This window comes from Aptenodytes forsteri, unplaced genomic scaffold (assembly GCF_000699145.1).
Source record: "Aptenodytes forsteri isolate BGI_AS27 unplaced genomic scaffold, ASM69914v1 Scaffold93, whole genome shotgun sequence".
Taxonomy (NCBI): domain Eukaryota; kingdom Metazoa; phylum Chordata; class Aves; order Sphenisciformes; family Spheniscidae; genus Aptenodytes; species Aptenodytes forsteri.
The window spans coordinates 8329447-8347566 of NW_008794665.1; positions in this window are offsets into that span (position 1 = coordinate 8329447).

Consider the following 18120-nt stretch of genomic DNA (forward strand, 5'->3'; position numbering starts at 1 on the left):
ATTCACCCATTGTGAATTAAACCACAACAAATTTTATACAATTAAATAATCTCTGAAGCTCTTGTTAATAAAGCTTTTTATATCTCTACCACCATGTAATTCTCATTCTCTTTTTCCATGGAGACACGTACAGATGTAGACAGAGGACATGCAGGGCTGCAGCATGATGTGGCTCAGGAAAGTTGGCTGAGATCATACTATGTTGTAACCTTTTAGTTTATTGACACAAAGAATGAGCAGTGGAAGGTTCACCACCCTGCCTGGGGATGTTCCTACCCGGCAGGTTCTTGGTCTATAAAGGTTGTTTACTCTACTGGAGTAAGAGGAGATCAGGAAAAAAATAAAGAATTCCTGTATCGTCCAAAACCAGACCAGCTACATGTTGCCTCCTGTTCAGTATCTACAGATCCTTTTCTGCCAGGCAGCTTTCCAGCCACTCTTCCCCAAGCCTGTAGCGTTGCATGGGGTTGTTGTGACCCAAGTGCAGGACCCGGCACTTGGCCTTGTTGAACCTCATACAATTGGCCTCAGCCCATCGATCCAGCCTGTCCAGGTCCCTCTGTAGAGCAGATCAACACTCCCGCCCAACGTGGTGTCCTCTGCACACTTACTGAGGGTGCACTCGATCCCCTCGTCCAGATCATTGATCAAGATATTAAACAGAACTGGCCCCAATACTGAGCCCTGGGGAACAGGGCTGGCCCTGGCCGGCTGCCAGCTGGACTTAACTCCATTCACCACAACTCTTTGGGCCTGGCCATCCAGCCAGTTTTTTACCCAGCAAAGAGTACGCCCATCCAAGCCACGAGCAGCCAGTTTCTCCAGGAGAATGCTGTGGGAAACAGTGTCAAAGGCTTTACTAAAGTCCAGGTAGACAACATGCACAGCCTTTCCCTCATCCACTAAGCAGGTCACCTGGTCATAGAAGGAGATCAGGTTAGTCAAGCAGGACCTGCTGCCACCTGAGCAATCATTTTGCACTGAAGACTTGTCTACAAAGTGCAGCTTAAACAGAAGTGTCGAGTGATCCTCAAAATGATATTAATATATCTTAAAGTTTTGTGCAGAGCATCTGGAGTGTTAGAAACAGTCTTGAAGAAATACCACAAAATAAACAAGCAGAATAAAATGGTGAGTGCCAGCAAGTCAGTGTTTTCACTCTTGTCAGTTCATGCATGAGGGACTATAAGACCACATAACTTGCTTAAGGTGAAACACTGAGTTATGAATCCTTCTGTCATTTGTAAAACAGTAAAGCTAAGAGTAATACAAAAACTCTCTCCACACTGACACAAAACATTCTTCCTTCCCTCTCTACAACTTATCCACAAAATGGGCGTACACTAACAATACCAAAAAAAGTACCAAAGACAAATAACTTTATTCCCTACTACATATTTCTTCCCAGTTTTTCAGAAGATAATTTCTAAGCGAATTAGGTAGAATTGAGTGCAGGTTCCCAGGAGGCTGGCAGTGGGAGGCTGCAGGGGTGGTCTCTGTGAGAAGAGGCCAGGGGCTACCCCATGCCAGACACAGATGGGTCTAGCTAACACCAATGGACCTACCACAGGACACAGCTGAGCCCCCCAGCCAAGCTGGTGGCACCTCTGAGAAAGGGCAGAAAATGCCACACAAGCAGAAGAGGATTTAAAAAAAAAAAAAAAAAGAGTGAAAAACAGCAGGGGCAATACCAAGGCAAAGTAAAAGGAGGAGGAGGTGCTCCAGGCATCGGAGCAGATATCCACACTACAGTCCATGGAGGACCCCATGCCAGAGCAGATGGACAGTTCCTGAAGGAATGGTGGCCCATGGAGAGGACCCGTGCTGGAGCAGGGGAAAAGCATGAGGGAAGGAGCAGAGACAAGAACTGCTATGTACTGACTATACCTCCTCCCAAATCTCACCCGTGCCACATGGGGCAGGTAGAGGAGTGTGGAGTAAAGAAGTGAAGCTGAACTGGGGGGCAGGAGGAAAAGGTTAACATTTATTTGTTTCTTATTACCCAAATCAATTTTAATTGGCAGCAAGTTAATTTTCCCCAAGTCAAGTCCTGTTTTGCCTGCAACAGTAGTTTATAAGCAATCTCACTGCCTTTATCTTGACCCACAAGTTCTCTCATTTCTGGTTTTTTCCTACTTTTCCCCTGTCCCACTGGGGAGTGAGGGAGACAGTGGCTAGGTGGGCATTTAACTGCTATCCAAGGCTAACCCACCACAATTAGTAATACAGCTTCTATGATTTTCTTTGAGATTATTCAATCACTTGATGCATTTGATAGATTATTAATTGTTCATCCTACATTTTCCATTTTCTTATGTCGTTCTCAGTCATATGCTCTGTTGGATATCTTAACATTTGTCCATTAAGCAGCTGTTAGTCTTCTCTACATCATATTTGCAACTAATACTAAATCACCGTCGAACATGTCGTATTTACATCATGTTCTTTTTACTTCAGAGTAAAACTTTCTCTCAACGTCTAAATTGTTCTTCTTGCACTTCTCATTTACCAGCTAGCACCAGAAGTTGCCCAGTATCCATCTGTAACATGTTTAGTGAACAGACATTTTGCCTTCCTCAGTAATTGCCTAGTACTGCAAGAGCCACTCTCCAAGCGGGTGTTTTGGGAGGAGGGGTGGGGTGGCTCATTTTAATTGTTTCCACTCTTGATGGACCATACAATATTCAGGACTTCATAACACGTTTGCTTCTTGTTATCACTAGCTATTTTTAGTATTTTCTGCATGTCTCTTCCAAAGTATCTCCTCTTCCAGATTTCCTGCCTCAGTTCTCCAAACAGCCTGAAACTCCTATGTTTTAGGATTCTCCCCTTTCATTTTAATTATATCTTTATTTTATGATTCTTTCAGTTGCCCCAAGTCAAGATGGATGAGCTCATATTCTCTCAAATTGCTCTGTGATTCTTTCAGATATATTCCTATGCAGGAACAGAAACTTAGTGCTAGAACACAGAATCATCACTTAATTTAACTTGCCATTACTTAGTTTATCTTGTTCATATTAATGTGTTAAAGATAAAATGCATATACAGACACACACATTTATCTAAATCTATAAATACTAAACATGTAAGACTAAGCAGTAGTTTAACTCCACTCACTGAATAGTGAAAGATACAAATTTGATTACCTCATATAATACCAAATTAATTTGTTTTATTCTGAAGTAAAAAGAAATGTGTTCATATTTTAAAGTCAAGACCAAGCAAAATATGTTTCACAGGACTGAGACAACAGTTCATAATTTTCCACACAAAGAATGCAGGGAGGAGGAAATTAAACAAGCATTCTTGCATATATTTCCTGATGTTATTTTCATTATGGAGAAGTAAAATTACATTTACTCCCTTGACAGCAAAGGTCAAACAATCTGATAAAATGTAGTTAATGCACTGAGAATGACTGATGCTTAAATGAAAAAGTCATGTTATTTCATGTAGCAAAAAGTGGTCTCTCTTCTTTATTCTCTCCGTATCTCTAATGTATTTATGCTTAATATAACAAAAGGGTCTACAACCAAACCAAGGGTCAGAGGAGCCTTCTGAGTTATGTACTCACATAACCAATAAAGATTTAGCCATCCATGACGTTTTCATAATGATAACATACCTCCTTTGCTAAGTACTTGTAGTTCAACCACAATATTGATTTTTAGCCTAATCCTTATCGTGTATGAGTACTCACAAACCTATTTTATAAATTTCATGTTTCTCTGAAAGAAGCAGCACTAGATATTACCAGTAACCATATGTACAATAAGACAAATGCACCTGTTGAACTCGTAACTTCTTACAGGATTTGATTTAAGACCCCATAGAATCAATCCTGAACATGGCTTTTTAGCCCTCGGAAACCAAAGAACTGAGCACGCACTTACCTATAATGATGAGTGACATCAGGTCTCTTCAAAATCCATATGTGTGGAAAAAAAAAAAAGTCTTCCAAAGAGCATATAATCCATGTAGTGTTCAGTAGAGTTATGCTCTTCTGTTATGGAAGCATTTTACAGAGTTGCAGAACAGCTATCAGTGTTTACTGCCCGTGAAGTTACTGAGATGTTCTAGAAAAACATTAAAAAAATGCTCCCCTGAAACACATCAAGAACACTACTCACTCCACCCACTAGCTGAACAGTTGTTCACTGCCTTGACCTAGTGATTCTCCTCCTAGACTTTAGAAGTAGGGCAAAAAGTGGGATGATAAAAAAACCCAAGGCCATATGAGATTTTGTTCTGAAGTTGTTTGCTTGTTCATCTGGCAGCATTAATTTAACTTCATGGCAATAGAGCTGTAATAGGTGATCAGTTCCTCAGGGGTTCTGTATAAAAATCACTATGAGACAGACAGACCACATAAGTCAGATATTTAACAGTGCCATGTAACACAAATCTATGGCTTTAAATATATGAGACAAATATCTGACTTATGTGGTCTGTCTAACAGTGCCATGTAACACAAATCTATGGCTTTAAATATGTGCATCATTATATTAAGCTGGACTGACTGAACCAATATTGATGCTATCCTATTTATGAGTATTGTCTTTCAGGACAGCAATAGTTTACTACTTTCAAATCCAGTTATGATCAGCAATATCACATTTTCTGGTGTGGACACCTGATACAAGCTTTCTACTGATGTTTTGCTTTGAATTTTTCTCTTCCTATTAAAATCCCACTTTGGTTTGGCAGCTCAGATTTGAGGTTACCTCAGACTGCCAAATCACCATTATGGAATTTTATTCTTTTTTTTCAAATCAGGAAGATTGCCATTTGAAATACTCTTTTGCAACCACTTGCAGTGTCTGAGAAGTGATGGCTATTCTCTGTTCTGGGTACAGGAAAAGAAGCATCTGAGGTATTACTGATCAGCAAAATAATCTGAATACTAACTTTTTTTTTTTAGTAGTAATATGTATACAGTTGCTCATTGGTCCAAGAACCTAGTCAAAGCCTAGGATATTGTTGGGCTATACCAAATGTAAAGAGAAGTCTGTGACTACTAAGTTGGCTGTTTCTTTGGTACCGTTCTGTTTATTTACAGTATTATAACCAATGAAATGTAAGCAACAGAAGCAAGTTTCATGGGTGAGAAATTCAAGCCTAGTTTCCATCCTTCGCAAATTGCAAAGCCAACCCCTTTCATGGACACACAGATAAGCCACTGTCTTACTGTAGTCCTTTCATTTTGCCTTCCGTGGGCTTTCTAGCACCTTTGAACCAGTGACCTGGCTCCTGCCTAAATAGGACCAGCCCTAAAAAACTTCTTGGCTTATTTGCTATAGCTTCCATTCTCTCCCGTGATCCTGATCAGGGTTCTGAAGAATATTTCTATAGCCTCTGATACTGCTGTAGAAAAAAAGCATTTAATTTCTCCCTGTGTAACTTGAAAGAAAGCTTGAGCAAAGTCTAGACAACAGACCAGAGATTCATTTGTGGGCAGCTGCCACAACTCTGCAACACAGAAATATTATTTGCTGAAGAAAAATAAAGATTAAATTTCGTGCTTGAATTTGCTGATAAAACATCAAGCTCTGTCAGAGTCAGCCATTAAACTTACATTAAGTCTCAGAGTTATTTGCAGGTGTAGCTTTACCAAATGAAATCTGAAGCAGAAAAAAAAGGATGGGGTATTAAAAAAAATTCTGGTCTTCTCCACCATTTCCTTCAAAGCAGACCAAAATACCACGCAAAAGCACAATTCTATCCTATAGTATTGCACATCTTACTCATACACCATTCTCTCTTCATCCTTATGACTCATTTTAGTTGAAATTCCTGGAGGTCTTGGGGACAGTAATCTCTGGGATGAAATCCTGATTTTTCCGCCTACCCTTAAATCATTGCCAAAACCCTCTTGACTTCAAGACAACCAAAATTTCATCCTATATACCAAATGTATCAATATCCCTATGCATCATGAAAGCCAGCACCAAGGCAAAGGAGCCTTGCTGTTTGTTTCCTAGTTGTGATGCCTCTAATTTTCATGCAAATGAAAGTTAGACTTGGCTACTGAGCTCTTGTTTCCTTGCCAAAAACAAACAAGAAAATGCTTGCTTTAGACAGAAGTTACAAGAATAAAAGGGATTTCTTTCAAATTTAAAGCAATAAAAACAGTAAGCAATCTCCTCCTAAAAAAGGTTAAATAGTCTCTTCAATTCCATAAAATGATTTTAAGGTGGAATTGGGCACATGGAGCACAGTTGTGCTCATGACTTTTCTCTACTGTGGCACTGTATTCAGTCAATCAGCGACAGGTGCCTACATCATCAAGGTTTGGACTTACTCTTCAGCAATACAAGGCAGCAAGTTCTCCTTTTTCTCTCTTCATATTCAAATGAATAACAAAACCTTCTTCTAACCATGTCCTCACTCTTCAGCCTAACCCATCATTGTGTAGCCGAGTTCCTTCAGGGCTAATGGAGTGGGTACCATCTGCTATCAATACTGTCCACACGCTCCCCAGTCGAGACTTCTTTCAGGCCAAGTTTCTCTTCTGAGTTAACAGGAGGTGACAAGCCTGGCAGTTCGTAAATTTTCCCTGCATGACTGATTCAGCCTGGCTGACCAGATCCATGCTAATGAGAATGTGCCAGCTCACAACAAAAACATTTTTGAATAATTTAAAGCTTCAGAGCCTGGTGTGCCAGATAACACAATTCATTGTTTAATTATGGTGCCAGCAGAATCTACATGCATCTACTACAAACACTGTTGACTGCAAAATCGTCATCATACCTAACTTTATAAATAATGGAAAAGGAAAAAGAAGCAAGATTCCACAAAGCCAATTTAAACTTAGTCAGCGGTGCCCTTTATCTTTGAAAGAAAGCTAAGCATTCACAGAAATACATGAAGCCTCAAAATGAAGAATATATGAAATGTACTTAAAACATTATAGCTAGCACCATCAGTCTTGCTGATGCAGATGAAAACTAAGTTTCACGTCCTGAAATTTTTCAAAGACAATACTTATCCTTTTTTTCCTTTTAGCTTGCTTGTGGAAGTCTATCACCAACACCATCCACCCAGGAAGGCAGAATTGAGTCAAAGAGGTGCTTTGAAACAAGCAAAGAAACAAAAAATATCTAGGACACTGGCTTTTGTGATAGGTCACATCATGCCACACTATGCCATTACTGCAAGCCCTTCAAAATAGTTAGGCTAATCTAACTTGGAAAATCCTACCATTAACTGCCTTCCTACACAGGAGTATTTTTGACAAATCCATCTTTAACTGCAGGACTGGAAGTCTGGTGATCCCAAATACTGTTGAAAATCGAGTCATGAAATCACATTTGTTTCATCTTAAAATGAGTTTTTAACCCAAGGGTGAGTTTGGGGGTTTTTTTGTTTTGTTTTTAAATATTTAATGTACCGAACTTGTAGCAATTGTTAATTAAGGAAACCTTGCCAGACCTGAATAAAGCCAGCCTGATTCTTCAGAACAGTTGGCACCAACAGAAGAATTGCTAAATTCAAAAACAGTGTAAATACTCAGCAACTCTGAAGAGCAGGCCACTGTTATTTAGATGCTTTGGAGCTGATGCAAATCCTTGGTTCAACATTATGTTGGGGATGTAGGCACACTCTGAGCATCTCAGTAATACTTGTTGGAATAGAATTAGTCTGACATATTTCCATGAATTACCGTAACTCAGGCATAGCAAGTTTTGCAATTTTATTAGATACTTTAATAGACATGGACAGGCAACTGTTAGAAGTTTTGTAACTACTCCAATGTTTCCACATGCCATAGAAGATTGGCACAGTGCTAGAATAGGTAGTGTAATAAAAGCCCAGTTGAAGTAGCAAGAATGGTTGTTGAATTAACATTCTATTAAAAGAACACACACACACCCCCCATAAAGGTTTGGGGGTTTTTTTGTTTCTCTCTTCCACTATATGTTATGCTTTGACAACTGGCTGTGTGTTCAGAGCTCCACAAATTATGAACTGGCCTTTGTTCCAGGAATCTTTCTGTCTTAATTTTGACAAGCCTTTGGAATTTTTTTTTTTTTTTTAAATATGTTGCAGCATGATTAACTTATTGCTTCCTTTACACACTTATTTCATTTACAAGAGAAAATTTTGTGATTGGCAACCCAAGACCATGTTCTACCATCCTCATACAAGCGTGTTCTTGTCATTTCCTCATACCTCGTTAGCACTTTCCATTCACTGCAAGTTAGCATTCGCTACACTATGACCACCAAAGGCAACAGTCACCATCTGTACCCTAGCAGCTTCATGGACTGGGCAGCTGATTTTGGAATTCCTCCAAACTGGCAAAAACACATCCTCCACCACGTCATAGACTGCCTTCCACGCAACCTGCCGTGACTGGCCACAGCTGCACCTGACACAACAACTGTTTGGACAGCTCCAGCCAGTGCTCCTGATTTCAAAGCCCTGTACGGTTAAACTATGCATGCTGGTCTCATCCTGGTTATACCATGGTCATCCGAGACCTCTGATATGTTGTCACAATCCCAAACATTTGCTACATCTCCTTTGGACTTCAGAAACTAAATCCTGATTCAAACTTCCATATAACACCTTCATACTAGAACTTTTTTCCCCTTTTAATATCACTCCTGATACTCTATTATGTAAGACTTGAGCTGCAATAGATTTAGGTGTCACATCTGCTGAAAACCTAAAAATAACTTAAAAAATAAATCCTAAAGATTAGATATATTTCTCCTCTTCTTCCATCTCTTGCATCTCCTTAGCTAAGGTGCAAGTATAGCTGAAGGGGCGGAGGGGATTAGACAAAATATTGGATTGTTGCTGTACTTCAAGAATTCAGAACCTTATCTTGCATATTAGGTGCTAGCCTCTGCTCCATCCACCATCTTTGGGGAGTCTACCAGCAGTTCTGAGCTAATTACAAAGGCTGTACCCCTCCTTGCCCTTTCTATACTTACATAGGGTTGGCCATGTTCTATATTAGAAGCACATCCTTTTTATGAAAGAAAGGCAAAAGTAGGCTCCACTTTGTTTTCTGACTCAATTTCTGTGTCTAGCTATTTCAGCATGACAGTTCTATTGCAGAGGTTAGGAAATGCATGAGCTATTTAAAAGCAAATAAAAAAGCGAGACTTTCTGGCTAATTAGTGAGCGCTCATAAATTAAGCATTTTAGGCTAAATACCAACCCAGTTTTTTGTTGTACTAAGGGACAACAGATGAAGACTGCCGATAACACGGTGCCAGGAAAGCCCAACACCACCAGCATTCTTACATTCCTGTAAAATGTTGGGCAAGGAGTTTGTGGGCCCTTCCCCTGAGGTCTGAGTTCTCATTTCCCAACTTATCAGTGAGGCCAGGTTTTCCTATCTCTCCATTTGCTTCCTTGCGTCCTATTCTCACTTCAGAGTTCACCTGCCTAGTGACCTCATCTCTAACAGATATGTGGGAGGCCCTATACAAGACCTCTATTTTCTCAGCTGCCAACCTTGCTGTGCCCTCACCATTATGTCATCAGAGGAACAAGAAGAGAGAGAAATGAAGGGTTTGACCCTAACAAACTCTGCATCAACATCAGCGTACCGTGCTGAGTTTGCTGTCTGGATTTTGCTCCAATAATGATACCTTCCTTTAAAATGATGCAGGGTACAGACTACGTATGAGACAGTTGTTCCACATACTTTTTTCACCAAGTGAAGACACTGCTGAAACTGGTTCTTCAGGTGTTTATGGGTATAGGAAATTAGCTTTCTAAGACTAAAGGTGGCAAAATAATCAAACTGTTCTAAAGGTGACCTGCAATGACCTCTTCCAGACAGACCATAACCAAACCATGGCAAAACTGGAAGGATTAAGCATGTCATCTCTGCAGCAGCCGGGATACGATGTTTTCACTGTCTCACCCTTTTCAAACACACCCCAGAAAGGGCAGGCTGTGGTTTTCTTGGCTTTTGGGGTCCTGTGACCAAGCAATTGGCTCAGTTCCAGATGTAAAAGTTCAAGGAATATTGCTTGTAGGACCATAGTGAACTAAATATTAAGCAGATAATGCATTTTATTAGTTTAGGAATGTCTGGGTTTATTTGGAAATTGCACTAATAGGTCCAGAATGCGTTGACATATTTCTTCTGTGCAAGTCAGGTGGTGCTTCCAGAAGTTTCTCAATAAGACAGCCTAGGTTTTTTCCTCTTCTTTTTTGGCACTGGAATAAAATGGGTGTACTGGCATGTAGTCTGAGGACCACATCCCCATTCTAATGAGGTGTTACAGGGCTGAGCAGAAAATAATTCTCCTGCACAGGCCCTGGGTGTCTAGTATACAAGTATAATACTGGTATTTTTATAACTAGAACCAGTCATGACTACTTAAAGCACAGACTGAACAGGCTTCAATGTCATAGCTTTGGGAAAAAACTAAAAGTTACTTGGAAAGCTCAGTTGGATCAGGATATAGCAACTTCAGGGCCATACTTCACCATGTCAAATGCAGATTCCACATTCAGTAAAAGATGACTTCCCAAAGCAATGAGAAAAGAGAACAGAGATACCCAGAAATCATACCCAGAAATAGAGAGACCTCTTTCGCCACAGGCTCCAACTAGGCACATGCTTACAGTGTTATCTCCAAGTATGAGAGACAGATTTCTACATTGACCAGTCCTTTTGCAAGCAAGCATCTGTTAAAGACATTGAGCTATATGAATAGTAGCCGAGCTGCACAAAGTCAATGCTGGACGTGGGCTTTTTTTTTTTTTTTAACCAGAATGAGATGTAGTCACCCCTAACCCCCAAGCTAAAAGGCAAATTTCTGTCCTCCTATAATACTGAAATCTGTATATTCTTGGGAGCAAGTACTTTGAGAGCTTAAGGTTGACCACCTTATCTAGGTAGCAATAGCAGGAGTGCAATAGCCATTTAGGGCTCTGAACTTTTGGAAGGGCTGTGTTCCATCAGCTCCCCATAATACTAAAGCCAGAGTTAGGGTAGGACAGGATGCTGTTACAAACCTTAAACAGGCACAACACGTGCTACTGCTGTAATGGCTTGCCCTCCTGTCTGTTACTCCTACTTTGAAACTACACGGAGGAGGGAAACTGCAATCTACCTGTGAATACACAACAGGGCTCCCTTGCAAATCCAGTGGGTATAACTGCCCCTTCTGGGATAAAGTTTGGGTCTTACTGCAGCTGCAAAAACAGCCAAAAGGTGCCAGAATGCCAACTCATGTGTCAGTGTGGCTAGTGCCCCTAACCACACTGTGCCTGTGCCAGAAATAAGTTGTAGCACATTTCATTTGTTTAGCAGCCAGGTAAGCAGAACAGGGCTCCCTTGCAAATCCAGTGTGTATAACTGCCCCTTCTGGGATAAAGTTTGGGTCTTACTGCAGCTGCAAAAACAGCCAAAAGGTGCCAGAATGCCAACTCATGTGTCAGTGTGGCTAGTGCCCCTAACCACACTGTGCCTGTGCCAGAAATAAGTTGTAGCACATTTCATTTGTTTAGCAGCCAGGTAAGCAGATTCATGACAGGAAACATTACAGTACTATAAGGAAAAAAAAAAAAAAAAATCTTCCTCCTTCAGAATATTGATCTTGTCCTCATTATCTTGTGCCTTTACAAAATTCCCAATGCCAAAACAGTAATGTTGCAATCTGAAGAGGCAATACTTGGTCTCTGAAAAACATATCTAGAAGTACGAGAACTTCATAACTCAAAATAATCCAAGGTAATGCTCACAAGTGGTAAAAACCCCAGTAATAGCAGTGGGATTTACTATGGGCTTACGTTTAGAAGTGTGATTAAGCACCCATCCAAACTGGGGCAAGCTGCTGAATTAGGTGTCAAAGCAGGTAACTACTGAAGTTTGATAACACAGCATTATATTAACCCCCAGTCACTTTAAGAGAGGCTCCTTGTAGAACAAAAAGCTGGCAGCAAATCCAAGAAAAATTAGATAAATGCTTATGTAAGTTTAAGAAATAAGGCATAGTTTATTGCTATTAAATTTTGAAATTACCTTTTTCTAGATTTCTACAGCGTATCTTATTCATGCCTTCTCTAAAACCTAAGCTTCTGAAAAATAACTGATTTTTGCTGAACAAACTCGAATTTATTGCTTGAAAGAAATTTTGAAAAAGTTATCTAAACACAAGTCTAACTTCAGTTTTTTCCCCATAGTTTAAATGCCTGTAAAAACAGTGCCATTACACAGGAAAACCACAAGGGGCCATTACTCAAGTTCTACTCTGATGTTTGCAGACCTTTTGAACCTATCGTCTCCACATAAATTTCCAGCTATTGTAAACAGAGCTCTACCCACTAGACCTACTAGACTTAATGCTATGGAGAAATGCCACACTTGGCAATCTGGAAAGAACGTACTTCATACAGCTTCCAGCTCAAAGCCAGAATAAGCAGAGTGGCCAAATCCACACTTGGTACAGATTGGTGTCATCCCACTTCAACACTGGGGTTTTTCCAAGTAAGGCCAGCTGAGGAGCCATTAAAATGTAGTGACATCTTTGCATCACAATAATCTATGAGTGGTAACTGCCGATAACCCATTATAGCAGGATAGAAAATTAAATCTAGAGGGCATTACAGGACTGCAGACCCTGTGCCTTATAGGGTTTTCATATAGGCCATCTTCAGTACGCTTTAGTAAAACCTGTGAAGCTAGGCAATGAAGAATGCAGGTTGTGCCCATACAGGTGTGTAGGAAAAGGTGACAATGTTGAGGTAAACTCCTTGTGGTACACAAGGCCAGAACCACTGTCACTTGTAACAAGGAACAAGAAGGATCTGTGTCGTTGCCATTATAATATATCTACCGTTATAATCCACCAGTCAAAGCATTCTGTCTACAACATACAGCTGCAAATCTGTGGTATTGGGCTTATTTAACTATCTGCAGAGACAGCAGCCATCACACAGGAAACCCAGTTGTCAACTACCTTGCATGTGTTTTGTAGTGGTGTAGCAACTCCTGGCAATGAAAACCAGGGAAGTGTTGAAGAGCTCAGTCTCACTGTAGGTCAATAGACTTATCAGGCTGAACAGAAGTCACTTTTCAGATTACTATTCACATGACCAGAGCAGATTTAAACTGAAGTTCACTGCAAAACCCAATTACACATATGACTTTGTAGGCTGGCAGTTTCCCTGTGGGAAACTCAGAAGAGAATCCTAGTTATCTGATTTGGGTGATGAACTTCAACAGCTGAGGCTATGAACCCCGATGTCTCTTCATTCTCTGCCTCTCTCCCCCAGAGAGATTTTACTCATCACCCACAAGAAACAGAGAGAAGTGAAATGAACTTAAGCAGCTGTTCTGAAGAGGACAAGTACTCTCAATCTAGCAAGCAGATTCTGATGTTCCTCTGGTGCCTGAACTCTGAATCTTTTTTTCTTGATAACCAATATAAAAACACTATCCCAGACACAAAACAGCCAATCTATCAGGATGAGCTTGACAACATATCTTACTCAAAGGTCCAGGAACTACAGCAATAGATAGAAGCCAAGAGCTGATCAAGTGTAAGCTACTCATAGTGTAATTTCTCTGGCAACACCACCGCCTTTCCCTATAATATCAAACTCCAATCTATTTGAGATGTTGGGAAATCCTATACACTCCAGAACAGGGAACTGTATTTCAACAGAAGTAGTGACTGGCAGCCATCAGTTAAGGACATGGACTTGCAAACTGGCTTTCACTTGTCACCTTAGTCAGCTTTGCACTGAGGTCCACATAGGTAGATGGGAAAACCTGTGCTTTAATCTGACCTGCTGACTAGACCACAAAATAGTCATATTTGATTAGGACCAAACGTGTCACATGAGAGGCTGATGGACCAACATTTTCACCCTACTTAAAAGTAAGTACTTATTTTGGTAAATAAAATGCGACTAAATAGAAAAGTTACATAGAATTCCCCCATGAACTGTCCTTTGTCCAAATAAAATTTGGGAGAAGTCAATATATATTTCAGTAACTAGAAAGCCAGAGCTCCCCTCTCTCTAGCAATTTTTGTCATCTCTCTGACCTTAGTCTATCTTTTTAAGACCTTGCCTCACAAAGAATTCCCCGCAGGTGCCATGCCTTGCACAATCAAGGTCCTGAAGAGCAGCACTCTGCGCTGGGCAGGCTATAGTTTTGGTTCCACGGTAGCTAGTACAAAAGCACCACAGTCCCTTACAATTGCAGCTGTTCTTAAAATACGCATATTAAGCAACTAGTGTTTGAATCTTTAATGTATCTTTTAAGAAGTAAAGTTACAGTATTTCAGGGGGTTTTTTACATTCCTTATGAAAAGCTCACCTTCCAAGTTCTTAAAATTTAATTTTGATGGTTTTTTTTGCTTTTCTGAACCATTTATCTTAGCTGGATAAGGTAGGGGAACCCTACCTTCACCCTCCCCAACCCTACTTTTTCAAGAACAAGGCTGAAGGAAAAACAAATAGTCATATGGCTCATTTCAGCTCACAGCTCCTTAAATGGTCACAAAACAATGAGAGCACACAGACGTCCATTCACTTATCTCCATCTTTCCAACCTGCCTGGCAAATTCTGAGGACAATACAGAAATATACCAGAATCCTGGCCTCAGCAGCGTTACTGGAGCGGGATTTGCTGCTGCAGTATATAATTCTGTGAAGAACTGGAGGCAGACAGAGTGAAAGGACAGTGAGACACAGCTGCAAACCCAAACAAAACTATTAAGTCCAATATTAGAGCCAGCAGCTTTGTCAGCATACCTTTAATGTAAACAAAACATAGGCTGCACAGTACACCCTCAGGAACACAGCTGAACAACAGCCTTCCTCCTACTACCAGACTTCCTCTGCAACATGAAGACAAGGCTCAGGATTCATGCTTGAGACCTAACTAAAATTTACAGTTTTCCAGACCCTATCATCTTGAACACATCATGACACACAGAAGCCAAGGAAAACAAATGAAATTCATGTTTTACTGAGTCCCACATGCTGTGATATTTCCAAGCCTAGTAGCATCCACCAAGAAACATGCAGAACACTCAATTCTGAAAACAAATCCATTACCAGGACAGAGCACAGAACAAAATCAACTCAACAAGCTACTCCATGTGTTTTTCATTTAACTGTATTCTGCAGAGGAAGTGAATTTGGTACATAATATACTTGGCTTCTGTCCATATTCTTTTGATTATTAAGCTTGGGGGGCAGGCGGGCAAGCGCCCATCTTTGCAGCCCTGATTCCTCTTCCTTCTTGGTGTATACTCACTCCCACTCAAAGCAGATGGCACACAAGTCACCTATTCAAAGCTAGATGAGGGTACTACTCCGGCGGTGAAGTACACACAGGGCAATACATTCATGTGTACTGTAAACAGAACACATGTTGTACATATATTGTAGAAATATTAAGCTGGATCCACAAGACAGGAAGCTGGACTTAGAGAGCCTGGTATGAATACACGGTAGTAGAGGAAAACTGACAGCAAGCAGAGCCAAGCAGCTTTCCTTTTCCCCCTAATGAGGTTAAAATGGCAACATAAAGATGACTGTACAGCTTGGCTGTCACCCAAAAGTTTACTCTGAAGAAAGAAATTTGATTTACCCAAAATTATGTGCTGGATAGATACCATATGTACAGTAAGTACATATCGTCTGGAAGGATATACACACACCCACATTTACATACTATACGCAACTGACTGAAGTGCCATCTAGGAAAATGCAACAGATAACTCCAGCAAGTTAAGCTGTTCCTTCAGTGAGTTACAGGGGACCCCTTTATACAACTGTTGTTACTTACTACCCCAGAGCATTCCACTCGCACAAAAGTGGAAGTCGCCGAGTATACCTTGTTTTGCAAAGCGTCTGTATAAAACAGGACTATTAGACAGCTCTCCCATACAACGCACAGAAACAGGTTAAAGAACAAAGAGGGAAACCTCCAGGTGAAATGATCTATTCTGTACAGTGCATTCCTTCCACTGAACCGTATATCTAAGCATACTCAAAAAAACAGTATAAACACTAGAGATAAATAAAACTGTGAGGTTTTTATTTTTAGTACTAAACCAAGGACAATTTAGGCACAAGTCTGATTAATCTAAATCACCTTTCAAAGCCTACAAAGTTTGAAGGCAGATTTTGATACCAGATTTGATTTCTTTGTCCAGTGTATGAGCTGCTACTCAAAATATTAACAAATTACTAAAACATAAAAATTGCCAGGCTATTTCTGTGTTGTTAGCATAAGTCATTCATCTAATTCCTTCATTAAATACCACCTGATTATTCACACTCCTACTTAGCAAACATTCATGCTTTGTGCTACAAATCTAATAGCTGACAATCACTGACATGCAATTATTGCCTAGCACATTTATATTCATTATTCACATACAACTTAAAGATTAAGTGTATTAACTGTGAAGTTCTTATGAATCTAAAAGCAGACTAAATGAGTGTGTCAACAAAACTGTGTATGCATCTGCACATGTAAGTTACTTGTAGAAACTATTTCTAATGCAGCTAAAAAAAAATCTTCAGTTGTGCAGGAACAGATCCATATTTGAAAACAGATAGATGCATGCAACTTGATACCTACTGAAAACATGTTTCTGGCCAATATTCCAGGACATAATTTCAAGACAGCTAAATCAGCTCAGGAGACCCAACCAGTCTTGTGATGAAATTTTGGGAAAGCACTATTTCTACCCAAATCACATGATACAGAAGGTGCCCAAAGAGCCGCTTCACCTCCAGGGAACTAAGAAGCCTGTATGGCTACAATGCAGATATATAGCTCTTGGCAAAGGAAACTTCTACTGTTTCCCATCTCTGGATCTGAGAAACTGTAAAGCACTACTGTCAGACCTCTTCCCTGAATGTTTAAAATCCTCCAGGGAACAGCATATTTATTACTGCTATACATGTAGCTATATTCAGTAATATTTAGTTATTATCTCCAATAACATTTTGTTTCCATATGAGATTAACGCAAGAACATTCTGCTACTTGGAAGTATTCAGGCTTCTCAAAAGAATATTCCATATTTTCATAGGTTGAGTTCTACTTCCTTTCTAAGTTTGCTTGCAGTTATTTTATTCCAGCTGTGAAGGTATGCACAATCTCCTTGTCACTTACAAACCACCCAGCAGGGGTCTTAAGTAAACAAGCCAGCATAGCTCCCCACACCTCAGAAACACAATTAGATCTTTGGAAATAGAATTACTCCATCCTTTCCAGTTAACGGTTTACTTTAATAACCAAGTCAAGTTGTGCTTTCAGCTACAACAGGATACATTTAGGAACACAAGAACATGAGATCCCTCCCGGGTCATCAAGTTCAGTGCTATACTGTTATCATACAGTACCTAACAAACTCCATTTCAAAATACTTTGGGATTTTTGACCCAATCACTCTCTAATTAGAAGACTGTTCCAGACCTTAGATTTAATGATGAGGCGGTTTTTTCTAATTTGCAGCCAGAACTTATTCATGTCCAGTTAAAGCTTGTTCCAGACTAGATTTAATGATGAGGCGGTTTTTTCTAATTTGCAGCCAGAACTTATTCATGTCCAGTTAAAGCTGATTTGGAAGCAACTCAAGCTACTTCAGATATCTATAACCCAAAATGAAAGTAAAACTCAATCTGAAAATTTAGATTGTAACCAAATAAATCTCAATCTAGGAAACAAGTGAGAAAAAACATGACTTAATTTTAACTTCTCTTCCAAGTGAATTGCAATTATGAAGAGACCTTTAGTTCTGCAAGAAAACAGGTTTTAAAAACCTCAAACCTACCTGATTACATGTCAATCTACTGAAAGCACAGTCCAGCAAAAGAGATTCCTGTGAGAGTTTGAAGGAAACACAAGCTATAATACAGTGTTCCAGGAAGGTTACACCACAGAGAGAAGATACAAAAGCACTGGCTTTTTTTCCCCTGCCAGCAGGCCTAACCATTTTAATCAGCATAAGAAACACCCAAAACCAAAACCACTCCTTTCAAAAAGGATGTGCTTCATCCAGTCCTTCACTTACCTACCATTTTAAAGCAAACCAGACTAGTGTCCCATCCAGATCTGCTTGATCAAAACTTCCAGTAAAGATAGAAGCAACTTCTAAAGTCTAAG